General features: G+C 32.8%; 1 protein-coding gene and 1 long non-coding RNA gene across 6 annotated transcripts in view; both read left to right on the top strand.

Annotated features, from left to right (window-relative positions):
* Positions 1–21,061, top strand: part of Ndae1 (Na[+]-driven anion exchanger 1) — a 207,912-nt gene that overhangs the window by 53,122 nt on the left and 133,729 nt on the right. The window lies entirely within an intron of this gene.
* LOC140440817 (uncharacterized) lies at positions 12,624–20,471 on the top strand. The gene is made up of 3 exons (XR_011950939.1): positions 12,624–12,984; positions 18,054–18,104; positions 20,407–20,471. It is a non-coding gene; the product is annotated as an uncharacterized lncRNA (long non-coding RNA).

Here is a 21,061-nt window from a genome sequence, read left to right as displayed (position 1 = left end):
AAAAACATATATTAACGGGAAGAGTAGATATGTGGTATTGCTTATTTCGTTTGTGATATATAATTATTACAATCATACATTTAATTTGGTAGTTTTCTTATAATATAAAATACTAATTGCAAATTAAACAACATAATATCCACATTTCCAATTTATTAGCAATAGTTCGTTAATTGTATTACTTACGCATTCCAAATATTATTGGACTCAATTAAAACAATTAGCAAATTAGAATTTTTATAAAGTGATGATCAGAACTCGGATTTATAGGCAACAAAAAATTGAGAGAAAAGGCTCCCAGATAAGCAAATATTTTTATTAAAAAAGCAGAAATCTTAACATATAAGCAAAATATAGGCAATATAGGTACAGCTTGTCAAATTTAATGTGATACTTGACAAATTTGTCCACTTGCGTAGAAAATTAAGTGAGAACGCATTCGGAGGAAAAGAGATACATAATGCGCTCGTTCTCTTCGCCTCGTTGGTACACTCCATACTACAAGTTTACAGAGAGTGACCTTATTTATTAATGGAACTTCTATGATATGTCTATATTGTATGTTATTTTGACGTTTCAATTTTTCCTTCAGAAATTTTTCTCAAAATACAAAATGTTTTGTTTTTGTTACTTGGTAAAAAAATTATTCTAATAATTATATTTTATTTGACTCATTAATATTGACCATTCAGTCATGTTGAAGTGGCAGTTTTTTCGAACACTTCTATAAATGTCTCGTTCTGTAATTTTATAAGAGGAATATTGGCAGAGATTAAAGCTTTACATTTGCGTTACAGTAAACTATATAAGAATAAAAGAATAGTAGTTAATCTTATACCTGGAACATACCGACGAAACATTTATTACTTAATTTTTATACTAGAATTGTCGTAATAATTTATATTATAGTCATATACTTTTATTCTTCGGATCTTCGGCATTTTAGCATTTTAATAAGTCATAAATATTTTAATCTGTTGTTTATTTCTTTACAATAGAATAATACCAGCTCCGTTGGGATGGCTGTCAACATCCGGTATTTAGGTACTAAACTGTATAACTTTATTAACTTTCCCGAATATTTTATTTTTGTAAGGAGATTTTGTAGAAATATATCGTATAAAGTATATCTCAAATATAGCCCATTTGGTCGCCGGCGTGAACAATAATCAGCCTTTTCCCTTTGGACACTGGCTTGTGCAAACCTTCGGTGGTATTGTCTCCCCAGTATCTGTCATGGTTATGAGAATATAATAATAGAATATAAGTTTCATCCATGTAAATTATGGGCCGATTTTCTTCCCTATATTGTTTAATATTTCTGAGAAACTTCCTCCGGAGCACTTGTATATCGGTTTTTTCCATTAGGATTTTCCTGTTATTCTTCGCTTTCTTCCATCAAAATCCCATATCTCTCATCACTTTTCTCAAAGTTTCATGCGACCCTGTATAAATATTGTCTTCATTAATTTTTTTTATTATATGTCGCAATCTAGGAACTCGTTTTTCCGTGACATAATAATTTACTATTATACGCCGAAGTAAACCTTTGTCAAAATCGCCCAAGTTGGATTTTGGGGCAGATCTCATTCTTTTGTTAGGCGTCGAAAATGATGTAGAAGCACCTTCTTCTATATTTTTCATTTTCACGAGAGATCCGTTTTACAGTGGCTATACTTACTCCCGTTGCTAGGTTAGCACGCTCTTGAACTTTTTAAAAATCTTTAACATGCGGATTTTGCATTGCTTCTCTCTGCATAAAAATAAATTACATTTGCTATTACCTCCCTCGTTTGTCCAGATAAGACTTTACCTTCTAATTTTGAATGAAAATCCATGTTTATAATTTAAAATACTTTACAATATTTATTTAAAAAGTCAAATCTATTGTAATACGATATTTCTTCAATACCCAGTAACTTTAAATATAAGTAAAATAAAAAAAAAATTGGTCGCTGACTATACAAGTACCTTGCACTTCGAAGGGCCAAGAAATAGTAAGGAAGAATTGTGTTGTGGTCGAATGCGCATCGTGGGTGGAGCCTAATTTCAAATCGGCGAAGTATCACGTTAAATTTGACAAGCAATACAATTTCAATTTTGGATTTTTTTTAAATTATACTTCTATACGCACGTTCGGCGTTGGAAATTTACATGAGAGTGAATCTGTGAAACCATTACTTATGTAAGATAATAAGTAAGAGAGAGGCAGAAGATATATTTTCTCTCTCTTCCTCTCTCGAGAATAAAAATGTTCCTTTTGTATATATATTTAATATTATATATATTATTGTATATATATATATATATATATATATATATATATATATATTATTGTATATATAATATTATTTATGTGGTATGTTTTGTATTATTTAAAATTAAACGTTTATAATTATTTTAGGCTTTTGTATTTCAAAATAATCACTGTTTAACCAAAAACTGTCAATTTTGAAATCCGTTAGTGTCATGTCTAATTGGCAAATCCTTTACGTGTTTGGTTCATGCGCTGGTGGTTGTGAGTTCGAATCCCAATTATGAATTTTCTTTTTTATTTTTGAAATATTTAAAAACCTCACGTTAATCTTATTAAATATATGTAATACACGAAAAAAACATAAATTTTAAAATAAAATGAAAATTTACAACATAATCCGAGTTGTTGGTTTTTTATTTTTGTCTTCGTAAAGTAAGTTATGTATATTGGCAGTGTTAAATACTTATGAATATTACATATTTTAATTTATATTGTATTATTATATCGAATTATGTTGCAGTGTATTTATTGTATTGTAATTTTTATATTAATAACAAAATAAATAATGAATTTTACTGCAGAGTATGTCTAATTTTTTTTTGCATTCAACTCCTTTTATACATATATAAAAATAAAAATATATATTTTCATTAAAATATTGATACAATCCTTCATTTACTATACTCCTATTACAGGTCAAATGTTTATATACAGTAAGACGATGCACCATATACCTATATAACTAATTATTTTTCTCTTTCTGCTTTCCCTTACCTATAGCATTACATATGTAATGATTATGCAGATTGACTCCTATATAAATTTTTAACGGCGAACAAGTGTATAGAAGTATAACTTCTACTGGCAGTCCCACTGGACTGCCACACCCGTTGTTTTTTTCTCGAATGGCTTCGGCAATATCGTCATCAAATTCTGATTTACTAATTCTATTTGTTCAAACTGTTCAAAGTAAAAAAGCTGCTTTGAGTTTTTGCATATTTTATTGGTAATTAATTGCTGTTGAAATATCGCCCAAACACCGAACCACATGTAATTAATTACTAATTTATTGACGAAGTTTTAAGCTAAGAAACAATTTATAGCTGAACTGTTTTCAAGAAACAATGATGATGTTAACTTAAGTATAAAGGTATTCATAGCCATAGATCTATCTTGGCAATGAATAAAGTTACAGAGCCCATCTTGACGGCAAAAACTATCCTATTATCAATTAGTGCAAAACTTATCCCCAGAAAATGATGATGATGATTATCCCCAGAAAAGTCGAGATATCAGCAACAAAACTTTGAAACCAAAAAAATGAACCGCTAGGAATTAGTTACTCAATGATTGATGACGTTTTACACCAAGAAACAATGTATAGCTGCAACCGTTTCGAGGAAACAATAATTATGCTGACTTTATGGTAAAGCTAGCATAGCTATAAGTATATATCGGCAATGAAAAAGGCTACAGAGCCGATCTTGGCAGCATATTTTATTTTATTTTGCCGAGGAAAGGCTAAATGATAAAGGCTAGGTAACGCGTAAACAAGCTGGGGCTAGCATACCATGGATAATTATAGTATGCCAAGAGGCAAGGGCAATAAAATATGTCGCCAAGATGAGCTCTGTAACCATTTTAATTGTCGAGATGTAGCTATGGCTACGCTAGCTTTACCGTAAAGTTAGCATGATCATTGTTTCTCGGAAAGGACTAAAGCAATAGAAAGTGCAATAGCAATATGTTTTTGAGACATTAGAGGTAGATAATCAGTGGGATGCTTTCATAAATATGGTTCAGACAATTTTTATATAATGTTTTCCACTCAAAGAGATAAATACAGCAAATAAAAAAATCACAAAAATACTTTAAAAATAATGGTACAAAACATTGTAAATCTAGGCTTGATGTTTTCTTTAGACTGTCTAGTAATAATGTTGATTATAAAGATGTTTATAGGACAGAAAAATGCAAATATAAGTCTTTACTCACTCAATCTCGAAAAAATTGTTATAAAAAACGAATTGAAATACCGAAAATAAAACTAAAATAGCTTGGCCATTGGCAAAAGAGATTAAAGATAATTCCAAAAATCAAAGTCATTTCTGTTTAAGGGGTGATCAAGGACAAATGCAGCGCCAGAAGCTGCAAAGAAAATAAAGCATAATGTAAAACTTTTTCAAGTTAATATCGAACAAAATAATTATTGCATGTTTTTAACTCCCGTTTCAGAGAAAGAAATAAACCACATAATAAATAACTTAAAAAACAAGCATAGCTCTGGTTATGATGAAATATCAACCAACTTAATTAAATATGTTTCATCAGAGATTTCTCTTCCTCTTTCTTTCATAGGTAATGCTTCTTTCAGGCAAGGTCAATTTCCTCAAAGTTTAAAACTAGCAATTGTCAAGCCACTACATAAAAAAAGTGATGTTACTGAGATGGAGAACTATAGACCAATCAGCTTTCTTCCATAATTTTCAAAAATATTCGAAAAAGCGATATATCCAGACTACAAACTATTTTACTACAAATAACTTATTTAGTAGTTCGCAGCATGGTTTTCTCGCAGACAGATCTGTTGAGACAGCTACCTATGGTCTGTTATTACAAAAATTACATCGTTATTGAATACAGGAACCGGCATTAAAATGAATAAAATTATTTCTCACAGATAGGTCACAAAAAGTATGCTTGGAAACAAAGGATGTAAGCGCCTTTTCTCTTTTTGGTCTACATAAATGACCTTTCAAATACGGTGGTTAGTAGTTCCTCAAACCTTGTAAATTTCGCTGATGACTCAATGTAAATTTCTGGGAAAAACATTAGAAACATTCCTTACAGTGGCAGAGCGAACTCTAAGAAAGGCTGAACAGTGGTTCAGTCGAAATCTGTTGATGCTTAATACTGATAAGACATTTTTTGTTTACTTTAGAACCAGCCAGTCACGAGAACAGTTTTTAGATGTAATCAATTTACTTTTACAAAACACGGAACCCATAAGATCAGTTAAATTTCTTGGTCTTCATATTAACCAGAACTTGAATTGGGGGGAACAAATGCAAAATACAACAAAAAAAACTGAATAGAGCCTGCTACTCATTAAGAATGTTGAAGAGCTATCTGGACCAGAGAATTTTACTATCAGTATGTTAAAAAAACTATTATTCTGTTATGCGATATGAAGTAATCTTCTAGGGTGCTGCAGTAGATAGCTCAACTGTCTTTATAGTAAAAAATGGCAGTCCGGGTGATATTAGGATAAAAGGCGTGAGAATCCTGTAGAGGCCGATTTAAATCACTCAATATACTCACGTTCTCAGCCATCTATACAGTGTGGCGCACCGAAAACGAAACAGAGGCATTTACTGGCAGATGATTCCTTTTTTGAAAAAACGCTTGGACCCGTCGATTTTGTTTTCGAGGGGGACACAAAATTGGCATAAAATCACTTTAACATTTGCAGCCCCTTAAGCGGGGGTGGCATCATCCCTAAAATCTTAAATGAAAAGGGGGGTCGAATGATCCATTATTTGAAAAGTCTTTCAACTCCCTTTATAATGATGTAAAATTCATGTATTCAATTCAGTAGTTTTGGATATTTATTGATTTAAAGTTTAAAGTAGACTTTAATAGGTACATCAAATTAGTTTGTACTTCTTTTAGAAGAAATTTGAGTAAAAGCATTTTCTTGATAAGTAAATGCTTTTATTTACTACGCCCATGGTTTATTAATAATAAAAATAGCAATTGAAGTGTCCTTTGTGACAAAAAAGTTGTTTCTTGATGAAAGATAAGTAGAGAATGCCACGTACTTATTTTAAATAGGAAATAGTACATTAGTTTGCGATTGATTTGACCAATCTTTGTTGTTAAAATATCATTTATGGCTTTATACATAAATTAACCATGGTATATTCCACGGCAGAAAGGGTTGAAATTATTGAAATATTTTTCGGAAATAATCAGTGCGCTAATAGAACAGCACAAATTTTTAATGAGCGACATGAGAACAATAATGTGCACCGAAAATATGTTCTAGAACTTGTAGCTAAATTTCGGGAAACTGGATCAGTCGCCAATAAAAAACGTAATATTGAAAATCCTATAAAGAACGAAGCAACAGAAGTGGGGGTTTTAGGGCAAGTTATTGTAGATCCTACATTAGGTACCCGCAAATTGCAAACTTCGTGTGGTGTTAGTCGACATACTATCCAACGGATTCTAAAGGCCCATAATTTTCATCCGTATGAAATTCACCTTGTACAAGAACTTAATGAAGACGATTTTGATAAGCGATTAGAATTTTGTGAAGTTATGAGTGAACGAATTACAAACGATGAACAATTTTTATTTAACATTTGCTTTTCCGACGAATGTTCCTTTTTTTTAAACGGCGAAGTAAATCGTCATAATTGTCGATATTGGTCGGACTCTAATCCCAGAATTTACCATGAGGTACACACACAGCAGCCACAAAAATGAAATGTTTGGGCTGGCATTTTTGGCGATCATTTGGTTGGTCCTTTTTTCTTACCTGGAAATTTGACTGGTGAAATGTATTTGGAATTACTGAAAAATGCCATAGATCCTGCGCTAACAGATATAATTGAAAATCAGAATGATGGTCGATACGTTGAGAATATGTTGATGTTCCAACAGGATGGTGCCCCACCACATTACGCATTAAGAGTTCGGCATTATTTAGATCAGACCTTTCCAGGTCAATGGATTGGTAGAAGAGGTGCCGTTGAATGGCCCCCAAGATCGCCAGATTTATCACCTTTGGATTTATTTTTGTGGGGTTACTTAAAAAGCAAAATCTATGCTACTCAGCCAACATCCTTAGAAGATTTACGACAAAGAATTGTGAATGAGTGCCATCAAATTACTCCTCAAATATTGCAAAATGTCCGGCAACGTTTTCAGCAAAATCTTTATTATTGCATGGAAAGTAATGGTGGTCATTTTCAACATTTACTCGGCTGACAGGTCAGTTCATTCTTTATTTTTTGACAACTTTGCTGCTATGTATTGATCTCCTCTTACGATGATGTATTTAAACTTTAAATCAATAAATCTCCAAAACTACTGAATTGAAGTACATGAATTTTACATCATTGTAAAGGGAGTTGAAAGACCTTTTAAATGATGGATCATTCGACCCCCCTTTCCATTTAAGATTTTAGGGATGGTGCCACCCCCGCTTAGGGGGCTGCAAATGTTAATGTGATTTTATGCCAATTTTGTTTCCCCCTCGATAACAAAATTGACGGGTCCAAGCGTTTTTTTTTAAAAGGAATCATCTGCCAGTAAATGCATCTGTTTCGTTTTCGGTGCGCCACCCTGTATATTTGAATGAATTATGTTCCTTTTTAAAAATTTGACTTTTTTTCATCACTTGCTTCCCAATCATAAATATAATACAAGAAGCCTTAATTTAAATTTCCCACTTCACAGATTTTCTCCAACAGAGAGCCTTTGTATACATATGTTAAATTTTACAACAGTCTACCATCCGACTTTCAACAGGAAACATTGCTATTATACTATATATTATTATTCAACAAACACTATAGAGCTTTTAAAAGAAAGGTTTTTCAACACCTAGTTAACATTGAGCCCTATACTTTGGCAGAGTATAGGGCTCAATTTGAAGGCAGAGTATAGGAAAATTTGAAAATTTTCTAATTTTCTCGATTCTACGACATACCGAAAATTTATAGATATTGTTATTCTTTGAATTAAATAGCTTAAAAATTATAAGACAAACATCAAAATACAATTGTCTGATGATAAATATAGGTCATTCAATGCGTCTGACGAACAAATGTCGGAAAACGACTAGGGCGAAATTCATAGATAACCAGCAAATTTTTCAGGATACTTTCAATAACAGCAGTAAAAACAAATTTTCGTATTGTCTGACGGAACTAATTTTTCGATTTTCCTGTGCGACGGGTGAAATGTTTCGAAAAAATTAGAGGAAAAACGCCCCAACACCAAAAAAAGTCACAATAGGAAACTGTGTCAGAGTCGGCCTAATCAAGCGATACTCAAAGTTTGAAGAGAGTATCTATCATAAACTTTTTTGCCAACGGTTAATCTAACTATATTAATGAAAGACACTTACATTCAATACCTGACAATATATTACGTTTTAGGATTTAATTGTAATTTTAAAAACGTATTTAAGTATCTAAACGACATTAATATCCTCAACAAATTATAAATAAATTGTATGTTTCCTAGATAATAATTCCTAGTTCTTTCGCTATTAACCCTCAGTGTTTGATGTGGTTAATTAATAAAACAAAGTTAGGAGTCTTAAAAACAAGACTTGAAAACAAAATTCTAGTATTTTTTACTTTTTTTATGTTTACTTAAACATGTTAATTATTTACGTTTTATTAAAAGAGACGTTTAATTACAGCAAATTTGTTTGTCGAATTTAACAACCTATTTTTTATCAACATTAACAACTTAATTTTATAAACACAATGATAACTAGAACCATTAGATTGTTGTTCCGTTGTAAAAATAATTTAGAGGTTTTGCATTCTACACTGCGCTCCAAAATTAACGCATAATTTTAAAATTCTTATTTTGAGTTGTAATGAAAAAATTTTTGTTTGTTATTTTCTGCTTTATGGTTGTTTTAGAACATTTTAAATAAAAAACTTTTCTTTTTTTGCAAAAAATGTATTGAAATTAACAATATAACATCATAAATCTAAACATCTAAACAAACTAACATTATAAATTAATGAGGAAATTGAAATTTAAGTTGAAGAAAATACTAGTACCGTGTATTAGTATGGAGTATTGCCTCCTCTGGCATTTATTACTGCTTGACAACGATCTCTCATACTGAGAATAATCGTTCTGATTTCTTCTTGATCAATTTGATTCCAAATTTCAACTAACCGCAAAAACGGTTCATCTAATGTGATTGGTGCATTAGGTAGTTGTCGTATTCGTCTGCCTATGATGTCCTAAACATGTTCTATTGGGTTAAGATCATGACTTCTCGCAGGCAGGAATTCCAACCTCCTGACGATACTGCTGCTCAATTCTTGCCGTGTGTGGCCTGGCATTATCTTGCATAAGCATGAAATTATCTCCAATAAATGGTGCAAATGGCACGTCATCTTCTTAAAGTGCCTATCCGTTCCGGATGTTGGCAATCATCATGGCTATCTTTACTTTGTTTATTGCAGCGTGGAACAGTTCAGTGGTAGTCACGTCATGCTCTTCTAAAATGTCTGTTATATACCTCTACTTTCTGCGATATAAGCCGACCGCGATCTATTCTAATTCCGTACGAGCCTCTAAATTAATCCCACCCCACACCATTACCGAGCCGCCGCCATACTGTACAGTCCCTACGGTGTTACACTGTGCGTAGCGTTCCTCAGGCCCTCTATACACTCGGTTTCTCCTGTCATCAGTACCTGGATTCATCGGTGAACAATATTCTTCCCAAATCGTCATTATTGAAATCAACATATTCACGAGAAAGCCTTCTATGGTCTCTGGTCAATATTGGGCCAATTGGGTGCCTTTCCAGGGTGTAGGTCGTTTTCGGTAAGTCTCCTTCTAATCGTATTTTGGCTGATTCTAAAGATATAACGATCCAAAAATTTTTTTGTAGAGAAGTACCGGTAACAAACCTTTGTCTCACTGTACGAAGTGTCAAAAACCGGTCTTGATTAGGAGTTGTATCCCTTCTACGGCCTTAAACGGGTCTTCTCGAGTTACTTCTAGTAATAGAAAAACGTGTTAACACTCTTGAAATGGTTGACTGGGTAACGTTAAAACATTCAGCGAGTTCTACTTGAGTGTATCCTTATTCGCGAAGAGTAACTATTCTAAAACAGTCACTTTCTGACAAATTTCGATTTCTTTGCTGCTAGTGGTTCATTCCAAAGAAAAAATACTTAATAAACTTGAAAAACCCCTTTAAACGTTCAGCACAACGTAATCCAACTCAACTAAATTCGAAATAAAATGAAGCACAATTAGCATGTTTTTAATTTTTTTGCAAAAACTGGTAAAAACATCAGCGTCTTTTACCGTTTTTTCAATAAATTTTACAATATACCGGGGGTAACAATAATATATTAGCACAAAAATCGAAACATTAAAACTATTTGATTTACCCGGGTTTTTAAAATTATGCGTTATTTTGGAGCGCAATGTATTTTGAATGTAATCTAATTTTATAAACATTTTTAATACTTTTGTTTTTCGAAAATGGTTAAAGGTTGATATAGACTATTTGATCTATGACATCAGAGAGAGATAAATGTTAAAATGTTCATCATCATCATTTTGGCTCGAAAATCCTCTATGGATACTGGCCTACTTAAAGATTAGTCGCCATTCTGTTCAGTTTCTGGCCATCTTCTGATCTCTAGTATCCCTAAGTCGGTCTCAACTCCATCTAACCTTCTAATTTGCGGTCGGCCTTTGCTTCTTCTTTCTATAGCTGTTCCTGTCGTTAGCTTTTTAGCAATCATGTTGTCAGGACGTTACGACGTTAGGTTCATTAAAGAGTTGGTATAATTTGAAATTAAATCTTTTGCACCACTGCCCTTGATTGTTTATAGCTCCAAATATTTTGCGAGGTATCTTACGCTCGAATATTCCCAGAAATATTTCATCCTTCTGCGTTAAAGTCCATGTTTGCGCCCCGTATATGTGGAGTATTTGGCAGGAGAGGACCGGGACGCTGTCGTATCTCGTGGTTAAAAAACCTCCGACAATGGTTTGGGATGACCTCCGCGGAGCTGTTTCGCAGAGCAGTCAAAACCATGATAGCCTTGATGAAGACACTGAAGAAGAAGAAGAAGAATGTATGGATCGGCGTCAGCAGTGTTTTGTATATATTCATTTTAGTTTTTCTTTGGATATTTCCCAAGTGGAATGGTTTTTAAAATCCATAGTATGCCCTCTTTGTAAGGTTTATTCGTCTTTTGATAATGGGCAATCAAGGCAGATACGAGCTACTCCAATGCATTTAGCAAGTTAAAATTTAAGGAAAAAGGGCCCCAGGACGAAGAAGAATGTCCTGACTAACCTGAGAGCATGGTGTAGAAAGACCTCAACACAGCTATTACGTATAGCAACCAACAAAGTCATCATAGCCAAAATGATCGCCAACGTTCGGAACGGACAGGAACCCTAAGAAGAAGAATTCGTCTTTTCGTTTCTTTGCTTGTTTTATTTGTAGTAGTCACTAGCGAGCCAACGTATGTGAAGCACTCAATACGTTCAAAGACATGACTCCAAATGCTGTTTTCCGTTGCTCATTTGCTATAGGATCCTTAGTATCCAACATGTACTTGGTTTTGTCTTCGTTGATGACTAGACAGACCTATTTCGATGCCGTTTCCAAATCTAGGAAACATTGCTTATCATCTCGCTTGCTACTCCGTAGTATGTCAATATCATCAGCTTATGCTAAGATTTGTATCCATCTATTGTAAAATGTTCTTACTGTCCCATAATTTTTGAATTTTTGAAAAATATCTTTTTTCTCCTTTTTCCATGTTTTGTAATAACTACAGTGCATGTTCTATGCTTGAAGAATAATGTATTTGTGATGCCTCTGCTATGCTTGAATAATAATGTATTTTTAGCCCAGTCTGGTTAAAAAAAAATTTGATTTTTAAAAAAATAGTCGCTAACTTCGTTCCTATTGGTCATAGGTTTGTTTTAAATGTAAGTTTTTTTACCAGCTATCCAATGGTTGTACGTACAAGTCTGTAGCTTGAAAAATATAGAAGTTATTACAATTATTGTTTATAAGTAAAAAACATACCCCTTTTTCAAACGTTTATTTTGTAAATAATTTCGATAAAAACGCAATATGCATTTAACTTCTGAGATAGTTTAAGTCTTAAAGAATCCTATGAAATTTGCTAAATGTGTCTAGCATCATTTAAGGGGCAAGTTCAATAGTTTAAGTAATTAGCCTCAGAGATAAATAAATTAAATAACTTTTAAACTATTTGACCGATAGGGGGGAAATTTCGTACAAATTTAAAAGACGGTAATTCCTCAATGTTCAAAACAGTTTATTTTGTTATAAGGAATTATAAGGGAAAAAACTTATAGACAAAAAATCAAATTGTGACCATAAATTATTGTTTAAAAAAAACGCAAGGTAAAAATACGAGTACCTTTTCATCTATTCGTCATCTAGTAACCCCCACCTATGTCGTAAAAGCTTTAGATATCTGCGAAAAATTTGGCCGTGAAATCGATGATTTTTGCATAACCAGACTGGGCTATTTATATACAGTTCGACCATCCTTTTCGTCGGTACTTTATTGCAATTCTTGCATCCAGTGTTTAATTTTTTGCCCGACAAAATTCAATAATTTTTTTGAGTTGTGTTTTTTTATTTTATTTAAATTAACATAATAATTCACACTTTATAAGTGGATTTTGTAATAATAATTGACCACCATATCTAAATCTCTATATATTATATTTCTTTTAACAATTAAGTTAATAACAACTCTTTATACAATGTACCGGTCAAGAAAGACATTTAAGGTTACAAAAAATTTACAGAAAGCTAAAATTTGGTATGAGTATTGGGGACATTCTTATAAAGGAAATGTGGAAACCCCCCATCAATCCTACACTCGCAAAAAAAATACTCAAGGGCAAATGTTGCAAGTTTGGGGTTTTTACGTTTTTCAGCCAAGGTAAGTTTTATTATAAGAATACACCAGACAAAAATTATACATTATTCAACTATAAAAATTCTATAAAAAATGTTGTTATACGTTTTTACTTAAGACTCACCGTTTCGGAGATTTACCGATTAAATATGCTGCTCAACAATTGAAGTGGATATTTTTATTCATCTTAATTTTGTCAAAAAATAATTCGATTTAATTGTAATGGATACAACCGTAAACAATAATTGAATTTTTGACATGCTGCTTTTTCTGTCTTAATGCTATATTTTGTATACTTTCGAGTTGAGAAAGTACTGTTTTTGCGTAAGAGTAAACAATTGTCCAGATTCAGATCTTATTATAAGGGATTTTTAAATGTGAAGAATTAAAAAATTAAAAATCAGCATTTTGTAAGGTTTTCGTAAAAAGTTTTTGCTTCTCCTGCTAAATATAGTAGCATAACTTGGATATATTTATTTTTTTTCGGTAGACTATAGCACAAGGATTTCCTTCATCTCAATTTACAACTCCTCAAAACTAGCCTTAGTGATTCCAGGTTTGATCACTGAAGTTTTATGCCATGGATCAAAATCCACGTAACTTTTCTTTAAATAAACTTCACAAGAATGGATTTTTCTTTCTGTTATTGGCAATACTTTCAATGAGGTCTTTCAATATAAGCGGCTTGGTATGCTTCTTTGCTTTCTCTTTAATGGTAAAATCGCGATCACACGTGAGAAAAGTATGTCTTTTCACATTAAATGTATAAGTAATTTCTGTAAAGAAACATTTTTACTCAAAACGAGATACATAACAAGCCTAATTCTTATTTTGGCCACCACAATTATCTGACCAGAGAATTACCTCTTGCTTATCTGTAGTGAATCTATTTTATAGTGGTGTCTATTTTGACTTTGACATTTGATAACTCGTGGGGGCTTTAATGAAAAATTAAACTCTGTCAAAAATATATCATTAAACCACTGTCTATACACTGGTGGCTAGGTAGAATCAGCAAAGTACTTTTCCAAAAAGCCTTTGTAAAACTTAACTACATTAAGCTCTATCGGGAGATATTTTCGATTTGGAGCGTCACTTCTACCGTATTAGAAGCTGGAATTTTTTTTATTAACACCTGTGCGGTGTTTGTATACTGCTATCTGGTCACAAATGACCAATTATCAGTTATTTTTTGACCTAACATAACAGCAAATGCTTAAATCTAAGGCTTACCCTATGGCTTACTCTTATTTTATCTATTAACTAATGGACTACAACTAACATGCAATAATTTCACAGCACTACACTCTGCTTTTTACACTAAACTGTTACACATTTACACTAGCTCAAATGGTTTTGTCCTTATGAGTCTTCTCTTTAGTTCAGTGTTGTCAAGAAGCTGGATTGCCTCGACATTCACATGACTATGCAGCCTCTGCTCGTGACTTGCTGCTGTTCTCTTGATTATTTCGATCACAGTTTCCATACCCAGGTCCTGGTGGAGGTTGCTGTTACGGATATACCAAGGAGCATCAACAATGTTTCTCAGTACTTTGTTTTGAAATCTCTGGATAATATGTATATTACTAGCTTTGGTACAGCCCCAGAGTTGGCATCCATATACCCATATTGGCCTCAGTACTTGATTGTAGATGGATAATTTATTATGAATTGATAATGTTGAATTTTTTCCAATCAGCCAGTGCAATTTCTTATATCTAATATCAAGCTCCCCTCTTTTCTTTTTGACATGGACTTTCCAGCGCAGCTTCGCGTCTAGGGTGATGCCCAAATATTTTGCTGTTGTTGCATAAGGAATTCGGGTATCATTTATTCTAAGTGGTAAATTTTCTATTTTTTTATTTGTAAAGTTAACGTGTGCAGATTTAGTGTCATTTAATTTTATTCGCCATTTTCTGGTCCATTTTATTTACTGATAGTTGCAGCTTATCAGTCGCTTCTTCACTAGTGTCTCCTATCGCCAGTATGGTTATATCATCCGCGAAGGTGGCAATAGTATTTTGTTCTAGGTCTGTAATGTCACACGTATACAATAGGTACAGGACCGGGCCTACGACAATCCCTTGTGGCACGCCAGCTTTGATCTTCCTTAAGTCGGTGTAAACTTCTTCTTGTTTTACTCTGAAATATCTATTCGCAATGTATGATTTCAAGATTTCTGAATACTGTTTAGGCATGAACGTTCTTAGTTTATAGTTTAAACCGTCATGCCAGACTTTATCAAACGCCTGTGCTACATCCAAGAAGATTGTAGAGCAGACTTTATTTTCTTCTAATGTTTTTTCTATTATATTCCTTATTCTGTGAACTTCATCTATAGTGGAATGTTGATTTCTGAAACCAAATTAATGATTTGGTATAAGATTTTTTCTTTCTATTATTGGTTTTAATCTTTTCAATAGAAGTTTTTCAAATAGTTTTGACATCACCGGAAGGAGTGATATTGGTCGATAGGATGTCACTTCATTAGGAGATTTACCTGGTTTGGCGATCATAATTACTTTGACTACTTTCCAGAGTCTGGGAACATATCTCAATCTAAAAGCAGCATTTATTAGGTGTGTCAGCTCAACTATAGCTTTTCTTGGTAGATTTTTTAATAATTCGCCTGTTATGAGATCATATCCTGGAGCTTTCTTAGGATTTATATTCTCTTTTATCTCTGTTGATACTTCTCTAAGTGATATTAACGTTATTCTTTCTTCAGTTTGGAAAGGTTCTTCCCATCTCAGTTCTTCACCATCATTGTGGTTGGGTTTGAACGTGCTATCTAAATGATCTGCAAATCGTTCTGCTTTCTGTTCGTTACTTCTAGCCCAGTTGCCGTTTTCCAACTTGATAGGAGGAGAATGAATAATTGGTCTCTTCATTCTTTTTGTTGCCTTCCATAAAGAATAATCTGTGTTCTGGTCAGCTGTTAAATTACTTAAAAAAGAATTAATTGTTAAATTTTTTATATTATGTATCTCCCTTTTTAGTTTTTGTGTAGCATTATTTAGACTAGTTTTGTCTCGTGGAGCTCTATATTGCTGCCATTTTTTCCTTAACTTCTTTTTTTTTACTATGAGTTCTCGGATTTCTTTTGGATAGTTGTTCCCTTTTGTTCTAGAAGTTATTGTGGGAGTATTTTCCCAAGCTGCCTGTTGGATATTTTTTATAAAGACTTCTAATTCGTCATCAAGTTGCCTCGTGTTTCTCAATGGCACAGCAAGATTAATTTTGTGTTCTAGGTTTATTTTGAAGCTCTCCCAGTCAGTTTTTTTATTAGTCAATATTGGATTAAACTCTTTTTTAATCACTGTATCACTCATAGTTAAAATTATCGGTGATTGATCAGAGTTCATGTCCCAGGCATCATTGATATCCAGATAGTTAGCTGAGAGAAGCTGGAATTGATGATATTATAGCCAATGATCTTTTCTTTTCAATCAGACTCGTCTTTGTCTTTTACCGCCCCGTTTATCTTTCAAACTTTCATCATCACAACCCACTTTCTCGGACAGAATCTGCACACATCGTCTACTGACATCAAAAGTCTCACAAAACTCTTAGGCATCAACCTGAAAAAATGTGAATTAACTCAAGCTTTTTACGGCAATTTAATGTTATATACATACATGAGAACTGTCATTTGCAGGACACCTTAAACGAAAATACTAACTAAAAAATGTTAACCCTTATGACCAAATAAATTGTATTTGCTTAGAGTATTAATAAATAAAAACACTTTAAGCAAAACATAAGGCAGAAACCAAAGATATAGCGTTTATTAGTGTTTTTTGAATGGTACTTTAATCTTGTTCTTAACGTGCCCCATCCTTAAGGACATTGGCGATCATCATGGCCCATTTGACTCTATCTGCAGCCATTCTGAAAAGTTCTATTGACGTTTTGCCACTCCACTGTCTCAGATTATTCAGCCAGGACTTGCGTCTTCTCCCCGGTCCTCTTTTACCTTCCACCTTTCCTTGTATGACCACGACCAGCCCCAACAATTCCTATTTCTCGTTTCTTAGTATGTGAGCCAAGTAGCTCATTTTTCTTTTCTTTATAGTGTTGAGTATTTCTTTATCTTTTTTCATTCTTCGTAGAGTTTTCGCATTTGTTATGTGTTGTGTCCAAGATATTTTCCAAATTCTTCGATAACACCACATTTCAAAGTTAATGAGTTTTTTCTCTGTCGCCTCTGTAATTGTCCAGGCCTCAACTCCATACAACAGGACAGAGAGCATGTAGCATCTCAATAGTCTAGTTCTAATAGCGATGTTGAGTTTTCCATTGCATAATAATGCTTTCATCTTAATAAAAGTACTTCTAGCTATCTCAATACCCCTTTTTATTTCCGTACTTCTATCCCATTCTTTATTTAGTTCGCAACCTAAGTACTGATATTTGTGCACCCTGCCTAAAAGTTTTCCTTTAACGTAAACACTGTCTTCCTCAATATTGTTCTTGCTTACCACCATGATTTTTGTTTTGTTTGTATTCAGTGCCATTCCATACCCTTCGCAGTATTGGGTAATGCGATCAACCAAGATCTGTAGTCCTTCTCTGCTGTATGCAAGGATTATTGTGTCATCTGCGTATCAAGATTATTCAGAAGTGCTCCGTTAATAAATATGCCTTCATTTACGTCTTCTGATGCCTCTTTAAACAATTCTTCTGAAAACATATTAAAAAGTAAAGGGGAAAGCACACCTCCTTGTCTTACTTCACGATTCATAGGTATTTCTTTCGATTTTGTTGGTCTATTCGTATTATTCGTACGGTACGTTAATATCACAACAAAATTTTTTTTTATCAGAACTTACCTCCTTTGGCTCACTTTTTTTCCTTACTTCTTTATTTTTGGTATTTATGTACTTAAGTCCTCTGTTTTCAGTGTCATTTCTAATTTCCATTTTTTTTTCATTTCAACGTATTTAAAACACGTTTTTTGACGCCACAGTCACACACTCGTCGGAAGTATTTCGTCTGTCATTTTGCGTAGACTGATTGTAGCATCTGTGATCTGTGATGTCTGTGATTGCAACTGATAAGGCACTTACAACGTTATGATTTTTTTTTTTCAGTATTCAAGGTGGGGGCAACTTAGAGCTTTGGCTTCAACAGTATAAGTAAAGGTCGGTATAGTTTGTTTCACGAAAAATGGTTGAGTGCTTAATGGTTACCTGAGTTGATCCTATTGTGTATACAAGAGTCTCTCAATAAACTATCGAAGTACACAGGGTCGCACTTCAGAAAGTTTGTTATTTAATATATTTCATTGGTAGCTGTGTAATACACGATTATAAAAATTTATTAAATTATTTCATATGGTATTTTCAGGTTGTTCAAGTAAATATACTTGATAATTGAACAATTTTTAACATGAAGAAAGTGTTTTTTTTTGTTCTACATGAATAATTGTAGTATATGGATCTAAATTCAGAAAGGTACTTTCCTTCACACTTTTTACAGGCTTAGGACTGTCAGCAAAAAACTGGCGTGTTTAAAAGTTTTTGCTCTTCCTAATCGGATATCGTTAAAAATGTACAGTCATAATAGTTCTATTTACAGTATATACATACAAACGAATACATAATGTACAAAACATAGATGAATTAAAAGAAAAATATAGAAAAATATATACAAGTTAATATTTACAAAAAAAAATACCCAAAAAAACCAAAATATATTTATGAATTCCTAAATACCTAATTCTGTTTCGCTGTCGCTATCCTCTTCAAGATTAATAACAATTGGTTTAATTATGTGATTCAAAGTAACATATGAATTTTCTACGTTCATTACATGGCGTACTGAATTTTTCCAACTTTCTGGGGAGATATCATCAACACATTTCCTTATTAATTCGACTACACTACCACTTAAAGTCGGAGAAACATTTTGTGTTTTAGAGTATTGAACATGTCCTCGGCCAATGCGTCACAAACATATACTTTTTTAATAGAAAATGATTTTAACACTTCTAACAGTTCATTTTTTTAATAACTTTCTTCAAAATATATATCGTTTTCTAACAGGTAGTTTTGAATTTTAATTTTCGTGTTATTTGCACTTGGAGACTTATGTAATTGACGACTGTGTTAACTTGCATTGTCCATTACTATCACACTATTTTGAGGAAGGTTAGGTATAAGACAATTCTTAAACCATTGCTCAAAAAGCTCTGCCGTTGTATCCTCATGGTAGTCCACTCAGGAGTCTTCAATGTTCTTTGCAGAAAACCATAAGGCATTTGGGACCCAACCATTTTCTAATCCTGCATGTAAAATTGTTATTCTTTTCCCTTTGGTTGATGGAGCTTTTGTTTGACACCTGTTGGAAGAATCGGACCATCCTTTGGATGGTGTTTCATGAGTATCAAACCATGTCTCGTCCAGATAAATTATTGGTCGATCTTCTGTACGGTACTTTCTTATGGAAGTTATATATTCAGTACGCCACTTTTGTAAACGATGGGACTCCATAAGCACTTGCCTTTTCTAAATTGTACGATATCTGAAGCCCATTTTAGACAAAATCCTCCAAAGACTAATGCTGCTACAGTTTATTTGTGTATCATCATTAGTAAGCCGTTGTTTTAAAGCATCTAATGTAGGTATCCGTTGCTCTTCGTACATTGTGTAAATTTTTCGTCTTATTAAGTCCTTATCACTTTCGTCAATACATTTGGTAGAACCGGCATCCTTACGCTTCCTTCTTGACTTAATGGGATTTGATGTAATTCTTTTCACTGTGGTTAGAGGTATTTTCGTTAAATCAGATATTTCACTGGCAGCAGTATTAGCAGTAAGTCCTCTTGTAAGTAAAGAACTATATATTGTTTTTACGATTTCTCTAGCGTCAGCAGATAAATGCTTTTTCTTTGCTGGGACACTGGAAGAAGCACCATCAATGTTTTTCCACGGACGCCACATAATGCTGTTTTAGAGGTATAAATAGGTATAACACTGGTAACACTTGTAACACTTTCAACTAAATAAAACAAAATGTATATTTAAAAATTTCTCATCGGTTTTATATACTTTTACAAATTATACAGAATAGAGGGAACCTGTATAATTATTCCAGGAAATACTTAACGATCAACAAATTTATTGTGGTCATTAAAAGATCAACCATTGATAGTGAAACTCACTGTTAAAATGTTTACAACTTTATGAAATAAAATATATTTTAATCGTTTTTATAATTTTATACGATTTTTTTAATCATTTTTATATTACCAGGAATTTATTATACAGTAGATAACGACACTCCACAGTAGCTTCAATTTTACCTGAATACTTACCTGCTCAACTAATGTTGACTAAGCTGGGGTACTTGTGGTCGGGTTTTATTGCAATCATTCAGCACTCAACCATTTTTCGTGAAATAAACTATACATACAACGGTTTAACGATATAAAACGTATTTCAGCTCGAGTAACACTTACAACGTTATGGTTTGGCACCCGTCAAAAATATACTTTAGTTTATGTACATTGTGAAAATTAAAGAGTAAAAACTTTAAACTCATGAATTGAAGTTATTTCTTAAAGCTATCATTGTAGTCTATTTAAGAAACTACTCTAGAAAGTTTAACGTTATACCAGAATAAATTAGGGCAGTGTATGAGTATACCGATCAATGATTTCCTTGTAAACATGATCATGTTAAGCCTGTCGTCAGCTATTATCATACGAAGAACCTCAAAGGGATTTCGTGCTCACGTCTAGCATTATCACTAAATTCGATTAATGCCTGAATGTGATTGTACATTTCAATTAACCTGGCTTTAACAATACTGTTAGAGTGTTAGATAGCACTTTGGCTATACATTTCTCTAATGTAATATTAAAATAAGTCATTAAAATACAAATCGTTTTAAATGATTGATTCAACTAATTCTTTTATGGAAATTACCATTATTATCAGTGTGTTAACTTAAACCAATATTAAAATGTTTTTAAGAGTGTGGTTATGGGATTCATTAAAAGATAAAGAATAATAGACTGTATTGAATAAACCAAAGATGCCGATTAAGACAAAATTAAAACTGATCAATATTTAAATAATAAAATTGTGTAATTAAA

Source organism: Diabrotica undecimpunctata, chromosome 5, assembly GCF_040954645.1.
Source record: "Diabrotica undecimpunctata isolate CICGRU chromosome 5, icDiaUnde3, whole genome shotgun sequence".
In the NCBI taxonomy this organism is placed as follows: Eukaryota; Metazoa; Arthropoda; class Insecta; order Coleoptera; family Chrysomelidae; genus Diabrotica; species Diabrotica undecimpunctata.
This window is presented reverse-complemented; position numbering and strand designations above follow the sequence as displayed.